Below are 9,934 nucleotides of genomic sequence, written 5' to 3' on the forward strand. Positions count from 1 at the left end.
TTAACTTTATCTTGGATTAGATATAGTCTTTTGTATTTCCACATGGATTTTATATATTTATTTTTCAATTTCTTTAAATCCTACCATAATTTTTATTTGGATTACTATCAAAATTTGGTCTCAATTGTGATCCGAACGTTCTATCTAAAACCAGTATATTTAGGATCAACTGCTTTTTCAGTGTTATACAATTGTCAATGGAGTGGTTTTATATTTTGAATATAATTTATTTTTAGGTAATTGATAAAAAAAGTGTAGACATAATAAATATCTATGTTCTCCAGAATATTTCACGAGAAAAAAATCAAATAAATACTCTTCATTACAACCAAGTACAAAAATATTGGTATGGATACAGAGTAGATTACCTCTATAGTCTCATAAATATTGATACTAAAATGTATTTATTTTAAATCATGGATGAGTCACAATAATTAATTTTCCCTGGATGTGTTGTCATTTTTGTTTTATTTTTGTTTTACCAAAGATAAATTTAGAGTTTAGAAGAGTTAACTGCTTTTTTAAAAACAGAACAGAACTGTAAGTGGTGGAGAGATGCTTCAAAAACAGTGTTGCCAATTCCTTATCTTTCTGTTCCTATCGAAAGACAATAATATCTCTATTTTCTATATTAAAAAAACATAAAGCATTTCTTCATCATGTATCTTGATAGAGCAATTGATTCAGAGTGAGATTCAATATGCTGAATATAGGCAAATTCCAAACCAAAATCTCTCTCTCTCTCTTTCTCTAGCATCGTAGGCATAGGTGCTATAACTGGAGCTACATCCAAACTCTTATTGTGAATTTAATTCATTTTGGTGCTTTTGTCCAGGCCAGTGTCAGATTGTGGTCTTCTACCTTTGCCCCTGGGCAGCTATAATTACATCAGCACACTCACACTTTGTTTGAAATTTATCATTTTTGTAAGACTATGTTTTTCAATTACTAAATTCCTTAGCATACAGATGTTAATTCAGAAATATTATGTATACTAACCCAAATGCCTAACAAAGTTAATTATGGTGTATGGTAATAATGATTATATTGATTATCAAAGATGAGCACTTAAAATGAAGAAACTTTCTTTTTTATTTTATGTTATTGTAAAGATTCTGTACAGCGGGATTATGGTTACATGAGTAAGGTAATGAGTACTTTTCTTGTTGAGCATTTTTACCTCCTCCTTTGTTTTTCTCCTACTAACCCCTCCCTGCCCCACCTACCTTATACCTCCCCCGACCCCTGAAGTTGTAAAGTTCATTTCCAACATAGTATCTTGTGAGTATCATTGTTGCAATGGGTCATCCTTGTTTCAGCATTTGCTTCTAGATCTTCTAGGATTTTTACTTGCTTGTTTTATAATATGTAGGACCTTATTTTGTATCCCAGGGGATGCAAATGAGTTGAAAAGTTTCCTCCATTTGTTGCCCAAGTTTTGGGGATTACTGCTGTTTACATTCACGCCAAACCAAGAAACTACTTTCTGAAGCTTGGCTTCCCACTTTCAGATCTGCCTCTTATTGTCATCCTATTTTGTGACAGAATGAGATTCCTTTGTGGATTCATTGATATGAACATCTGTGTGTTCATATGTGAATGTGTGCATATGTGTGAATGGTGCTAATATGAACATGAGTTCTGTACTTAAGGCTTCTTATGTCCCACCCCCTCCTTAGTGATCTAGTAGCCAAGACATTTCTAGGACAAGGGAATTGGAACGCTGATACCTGATTGCCCTTGGGAAAACCACCTTGAATATAGAAATTGATTCAATGTGTGTTGGCTAGTTTTCAACTCAATGGGTGGTCCTGTTTCTCAACTTGAGTTTTGAATTTTGAATGTTTTGAATTTTGAATGCTTACTTGTTTACTCTATAATACCACTGAGGCTTTTCAGGATTTGAAGTTTTAATACTCATTAAGTGTATTTTATCAAGGATATTTAGATATTCTCTTTAATGCACAGCTTCAAATTGTGCTCATAAACCTAAGGCAAGGGTACTCTCTATGTCCTAACCCCTAAAGTTAATGACTTCTAATTAGCCCAGCAAGAAGCTAATGACTTGTAATCACTTGCCAATTGATTCTGTGTATTTTCTTTGTAAAATTAGTCTAGGTGAACTGGGAAGGCACTGCAGAATAAAGCAGACAAGGATCAGGAACTAAGCAATAACTCACATGGTAAATTCTGAGAGATATTCAGTTAATGGGGCTGTATTTGTGATATTTCACCTTTAAAGCCTATAAAAGATATTACAGAGAAAGTTATATGCATTCAAGGTTATATACCATCATGAAAAATGTTACCTAATGTCTGCACAATGACCTTAGTTCTTATCATTTGCATCAATTTAGCAAGTAATAGAATCACCGTACCAAATCATGTATCTGATAATCCATCCAATGAGGTATTTTACTAACAAAGATGTTTTTACTTCAATTGACTTTAGTTATTCCATTAGAAAAGAGATGCATAATTACAAATTAAACAAACACTAATTAAAAATTTGCATTTGAGCCAGCACTGAGCATAGAAAGATAAATAACCCCAGACTTTTTTTATCAAGTAGTTTTCAGGTTATGGCTGAGTTTATGCTATTCCATATTAAAATGATCCTCAGAGTCAAGATCTCAATGACAAAGATTCAATATGGATATTAAATTTGAAAACACTCAGTCTTCACAGACATTCATACAAGGCATGCACAATTCCTTCTTGAAATCTGCTAGACATACTTGGTTTGCCATGAAAGGAAGCTATCTAGTTATCTTGCATTTATAAGCATTGTGCATTAACAAGCATTATCTCTGATTAGGCATTGTTAGTTGTAAAATAGTGATAAGCAATAAAAATTCTCATTTTGACTTATACTTTAAGGTAAGGAAATATATAGAAAAAACATTAAGTGTTGAAACAATTGATAGGACACAGTTCCAAGTGCTAGAAAGTCCAATGCTTCAAACACCATCCTTTTATTTCTTCCTTATAAAATAAAGAACAATCAACCCTATGACTTCTTTTCCAATAGAGAAACAAGAAGCTCAGATTACCACCAACACTGGGGACTCACCCTCTCTGCCTTGAATCATCCATTTCTGTTTTCCCCTCAATCTTTCTCAGAATCAGAGCCTTTCATTTTTTTAATCGAACGCTGCCATGCTAACGTGCCTGCCAAATATCTTGCTTAGCTGTTATGGCAAGAAAAAAGTAATCAAATTAGAAGAGGAAAGAAAGAATAGAACCAGGGTCTGTGTAGGCATCCTCTAAGCTGATCTGTCATTTTCCCCAGCAGGGAGCCTGAACTGAATTGATAGCCCAAAGTCTGGGTTCTGTTTTCAGATCAATCATTGCCAATCTGTGCCACCTCAGGAAGCCAGTCTTGTAAACTCACTGGTCTCTCTTCAGTGGAAAGGTTTCCTCTGTGTGTGTGTGTGTGTGTGTGTGTGTGTGTGTGTGTACATTGTGCTTAAGTGTATATGTGAAGGCCTATTGGTAAGGCTGATTAGATACATTATATCATCATTTCAATTTGGGGAGGGGTGGTTATCTCCTAATTTTATGTGGTTGTGTTTGTCAATGTTACTTGATTTCAGTAATTCTAATAACATATGTATATGTATATCTATATGAGTATATATGTATATAACCACAAATACACATCTTATATATAATTATAGACATTATTGTAATAAGATTTATGTATATAGCTATATAGATCTTACAAGGCAATGAATATGGCCTCAGAATAACACATTTGTATTTTTCCCTGGTTTAGAGTCCAATTTGAAAACTCCTGGAAAGATGATCAGAAATTTCTATTTTTAAGAGATTTTAACAGAAATGAAAATGAGAATTTAGTATGACACTGACAATAAAAAATTGAAAATAAAAAGTAATCTCATTTATTTTTCTTACAAATAAAAAAACTAAGCTATGACAAATTTTCGTTGTTTTAGATCAGAGGCTGATATTTCTTCTCAACCATGAAAGCCACTGTTTTGTTTTTTTGTTTGTTTGTTTTGTTTTCCCTTTTGTGGCTTACCACATAATAACTTTCATACTACTAATGCCATGAAAGGGTTTGGTTGCAAATAAATAAGAATATTCAACCCCAATGCCTATCACATCATTGATGATGAGCATAACGTCCATACAGATAAATAGAAGAGGCAGCAATTTCTCTCTCCTTCAAAGTACACAATTCTCTATATAAAATGAAAAAGAAAATGCACAATTATGACCCATTAGCATGGGAAAAATGTTTATGCAGAACTCCCAGAAAAGTGGGAAACACAAGTGAAATAGTAACTCCCAGGTACAGAGTCTTTGCCTACCTATATCTTCTACCTGATTTTTATTTTTTTATTTCTGTAAATTCAGCTTAAATAACACTTTCTAAAAGAGCCAGTCTTAAGCCAAGTGTTCATGGCTCATGCCAATAATTCTAGATACTCAGGAGGCTGAGTATGAGAATCATGGTTAAGGGCTACCCTCTCACAGACAAATCCTGGAGACACTTATTTTCAATTATCCAGGGGAAAGCCAGAAATTGAGCAGTGGTTCAAGTGGTAGAATGCTAGCTCTGAGCTTAAAACAATCAAAATGCCAAGCAAGAAGCAAAAAGATCAGGAACTGAAGCACAAAAAAAAGAGTCATTTTTAACACTCTGATCTGATGAAGTACACCAAACTCCAATTTCCAAATTACCTTTTTAGTTTAGCTGTTTCATTAAATAGCATTTTGGTTTTTATTTATTGTTTTCTTGTTAATTGGCTTCTCTCCCAATAGTCTATAAGCTATCTGCAATATAAAAGCTTTCCTTTCTGAGCCACCACAGTAATTTTAGTTGCTAGAATAATGTTTGGCATACAGTAGGCACTCATGAATTAATGAGAAAATAATATGTTAATTTTCTCATTGTAAAGAAAAGAATTAAATAACTATAAAAGGGCTACAAATTATAAACCAAGCTCAAGACTAATTTCACATGAAAATGATAATTGTAGAGATAAGTGTGGATAAATGCAGAGAATATGAAAACAAAAACATTACATGAATAATAATTCAAAATGGAAAGCATACAGTGAAGTGAATTAAAAAATCCATGCTACATTAAACAAAACCTGGCTCAAAGTTGATTTCCTAAGTAATTGAATTAGAATTGTTTCATTTTATATGAATTTGCAGATTAAGATACACTGACTCTATTAATATCATAATTTGTAAAATATAGATTGTATAAGGCAATTGAGGTACATTGTAGCAATAACAATTTATTATTTGATTTCCTCATAGAAAACACATGGAGAACCAATCAAACAATACAATGTAAAATAACCTGGGAATTGATCATTTCAATGTACGCACTACCTGTGTTAAGGACTATTGTATTCTTTTAGTTTGGATTTTTCAATGAAAGGAAACAATTAAGAAAATTTATATTTCCTTATCCATAAAGTATTAATCATTTGACTCTTGTTTTGTTGTTTTTGTTCCAGTATTGAGACTTCAATTAAGAATCCTTCACTCTTGCTTGGCTTTTTTTGCTTAAGGCTAAAGCACTACCACTGAGTCATAGTTCTACTTCTCTTTTTTTTTTAATTTAATTTTATTTTATTTGTGAACATACTGTACAGAGGGGCTACAATTACATGGGCAGGATAATGCGTACATTTCTTACCAAGCATTGCAGCCTCCTCCTTTGTTTACCCTTCACATCCCTTCCCAGCCTCCCCCCTCCCCCCCAATCCCAATCCTTCTCCTTCCCCCCTCTTCCCCCCCCTCCCCGCACCGACATTGTAAAGCTCATTTTGGACATGACAACTTGTACTTCTCATTGTTGCAACAGGTCCACCTGTATCCTTAAACAACTTTTTTTGGTGGTTAATTAGAGTTAAGAGTCTCTCAGACTTTTGTTCCTGTGCTGGCCTTTATCTGTGATCCTCAGAAATCATCCTCCTGAGAAGCTAAGTTAGTCATGAGTGCCTTGCTAGTTATTTGACTCTTTTTCTTAATGATCCCATCCATCCCATCCCATCATTTAATATTTTTAATTATTAATTTACTTTATTGCTAATAGAGGTGATGTATGAAGGGATTAAACTTACATGAGTCAAGTAATGAGTACATTTCCTTTCCTACACTGTTTTCTGTTCCCTCATTTTCTCCCAGTTCCTCCTTCCTGTCTCCAACCACAAGTTCACTTTTGCTAGTGTCCAGTAAGCTCCACTGCTTGTTTTTCACACTTTTCCATTGAGTTCTGTGGCTTTCCCCCCCAATCTTTCCAATAACCTATACTTGACTACTCTGTACATAAGGTGAAGAAGACAGAGCCATCAAAACAAAAGGCTAAAAAAGAAAACCAATCTCCATATCTTGGTGTTCATTTCAGCATGTATATTTTTCATATAAATATGAAGAGGCACTTAGGAATTGTGTCATTATGTTTTATCTCCTAAGAGTATCCTCTTTTGGTCTCATTGTGTGTGAGCATCGAGAATCCTCTATAACTATATTCCGGTGTATTTTAGATTTAATTTCCACATATCAGAGAGAACATGCCAAGTCTCTCTAGACTTGGCTTACCTCCTTAACATGATTTTTTCTATTTCCATCCATTTCCCTACAAATGACATTATTTTATTCCTTCTAATGGCTGTGCAAAATTCCATTGTGTATAGGTACCACATCTTTGGATCCACTCATCTATTGTGAGCATCTGGGCTGTTTCTATATTTTGGCTATTGTGAATATTTTGATAATGGGCATGGATGTGCAGGTGTCCTTATCATATCCTGGCTCACGATGTTCATGGTAGATGCCCAAAAGTGGTATGGTTGGGTTGTTTAGTTTTTTGAGGAACCCCCACCCACTGTCCAGAATGGTTGTTCTAGTTTATATTCTCACCCACAGTAGGGTTCCTTTTCCCCCACATCTCTGCCAACATTTGTTGATGCTCAAATTCACAATGTTAGCCAATCTAACTCGAGTGAGATGGAATCTCAGAGTTGTTTAGATTTGCATTTCCTTTATGGTCAGGGATGATAACCATTTCCTCATATATTTTTTGCCATCCTTACCTCGTTTGACTCTTAAGCACTTTCAGTGGAGAATCTTGCTGCTGCCCAAAGGTGACAGTTGCCCCAAAAAGCTATAGGTAGCACCTCCGTCTCATAAAAATGTGATAAAATATTATACAGTTCAAAAGCAGAATACACTTAAAGGAAATGGCTGAAAAAATTTGGTCCAATAATACTCCAATAATAATTATGCAAAACATTTCCATTTTTCTCTTATTTTAAGTGTCAAATCACCTACAAAACAGAATTTTCATGTGGAAGTTGCTAGCTAGAAAAATCCTGTTATAATCTCATAAAAGACATTTTTACTTTTAAAAGATAGATGAAGCCCTCTGAATTTATTCCATACTATATTAATTATCAAACAAATAAAATAACATTATGGTTTTAATGTATGATTCATGTGTGGTTTTTATGTATGATTCATTTTAACTGTGATATGTAATGCAAAATGGATTTCTTTTCCTATAGAAGATATATGTGTGTGTGTGTGTGTGTGTGTGTGTGTATACATAGATATATCAATGTACATAGATATATCAATATACATAGATATATCAATGTAGAGTTTTTCTACACTCAAATTACATTTTTATGAAGGATAACCCACAGTACCTTTCTATAATGTAATATTCTTCAATGTAAGATTAAAAATAACCATTGATTCCGAACATTTGACACACTTATACTAAAAATTGGTATAATTCCCACCGGATCTAAGTCCCACAAAAGTCTACTGAAGACCTGAAGTTTTGAGGAAACAGTAAATCTGTCAGCTTGTTAAAAATCAATGACACAAATTATGTACTCATGAAAAAAAATAAAACCTCCTTCTAAAGCAATATGAAGACTTGGTGTGAATCCATTAAAAGCTACCTAAAGGCTCCTAATGAATAGTCATTAATCACAACTACAAAGCAATTTCAGAAGTTTTCAAAATCCAAAGTCGGCAGAATAACTTCTGAGACTCTTTCTCACTTGAACAAAAAAACTTAAGTCATTTACCCGGAGGTGTTTGCAAAGCACAGACAGATGATCAATAAATGTTGATAATTGATTGACTGACATCTGAGCTATGTCAAGTAAATACTTCCATCATGGCCAGATGAGCCTTTAAATCACAAGCCTTCTTGCAAGTTGAGATTGAAATATGAAATGTACACATTTGGTGGGTATAGTGGTGTTTGTCTCCAATCTTAGCCCCCAGAAAGCTGAGGTAAGAACATTGAAAGTTCCAGGTCAACGGGGAGTAAAAAGTAAGAAACTGTCAGAGAAGGAGGTGCAGAAGTGGGGGGAAAGGGAAAGAGCACAGTGCCTGAAATCTGTAATCCTAGTTTCTGGGGAGGTGGAGATCCCAGGCATATACTGTTCATGGCCAGATATGGTAGCAGACACTTGTTAGCCCAGCACAGTGGCTGGACATAGTGGCACAGGACTATCTGTCACCCCCAGTAACAAGGGAATTACAAGTAGGAGAATCACAGACCAGGATGCAAGACTGAATGTTGAAAATAACCAAGGGATAAAGGTAATAGAGGTGTGGCTTAAGTGATAGAGCTTCCTACTTTGTAAGTATGAAGTCCTAAGTTCAATCCCAACTACCTCCAAAATTAAGTATATATTATTGTCACTCTGAACTTGTGAATAATCTGCATGTCTAAATAAATTATGTTTATATTGTTTAAAAGAATATTATTTAATGTATTTTTAACTAAGAAAGTTGCTCATTGATTTTAGAGTTTTGTTTTTTGCTTAAATTATTTTAAACTTACAACTGTATTTTTCTAACTTCTGCTTTTCTTTCTCGCAATCATTTCTGGACTTAAATCTCTGCTTGATGGAATCACTGTTCAGGACATAATTTTTTGAACATGACTTTCTTTTCTACAACCAAGTACAGACATGGTGTGACAATGTAATTATCTCATGGCACCTTGATCATAAGCCCAAAAAATATCTCCATTTATTATTTTTAGATAGTTAATGTCAGTAATAATATATGTGGAGATGAAGTTATGTGGCACATTAAAGTTCATTCTATTAAAAACTGAGAAAAAATTAGATCACAGAAAATCAATAAAATAGGTTAATTTCAAATTTTCTATCCATCAAGTTATTGTCAAATTCAGCATTCTTTTTTTACTTATTACATACTTTTACAAATTCAGGGTGATAAAATGAATAAGAAAGTACGTAAGAGAACTCATTTTCCAGTCTATGGAAGGAGAGAAACATGGAACTAACAAGAAAAACACAAACTAAGATGGGTAGAAATTATAACCCTCATGCATTGCTAATGGGAATGTAAAATAATATATCCATTTTGGAGAAGAATCTGGCAATTCCTCAAAATATGAAGCTCAGATTTATCACTTCACCCAGAAATTCCACTCCTAGGTATTTACCTAAAAGAAATGAAAACATGTGTCCATAGAAAACCTTCCACAGGGATATTAAGAGCAGTGTTATTCATAATAGTCTAAATGTGGCAGCAATTCAAATATTTATCTCCTGATAGATTAAAAAGTTGCCTTTGTAAAATAAAACCGTAACTTACCACTGAGCAGTGGAGGCTTGCAAATATATACTTACATGAGGAGAGGGAAGTGGAATGATAGCAAATGCTCCTCACTCTAAAAAGACTAAATATTGTTCAGCAAGAAAGGGAGTGGAGTACTAGAACTTTCTACAACATGGTTCAAGCTCAAAACTTGATCAATGAATTGAACTCAGTCTCCAAAACCATCACCTTCAATATACCTATTTTGTCACCAAAGGAAAGGAAAGGACAAGGAAGATTGCTCAACCAGGGAGAGAAAGGGGAAGAAATTCTCTACTCACCTTAGCAATTG

Source organism: Dipodomys spectabilis, unplaced genomic scaffold, assembly GCF_019054845.1.
Source record: "Dipodomys spectabilis isolate Male_0828 unplaced genomic scaffold, ASM1905484v1 ptg000009l, whole genome shotgun sequence".
In the NCBI taxonomy this organism is placed as follows: Eukaryota; Metazoa; Chordata; class Mammalia; order Rodentia; family Heteromyidae; genus Dipodomys; species Dipodomys spectabilis.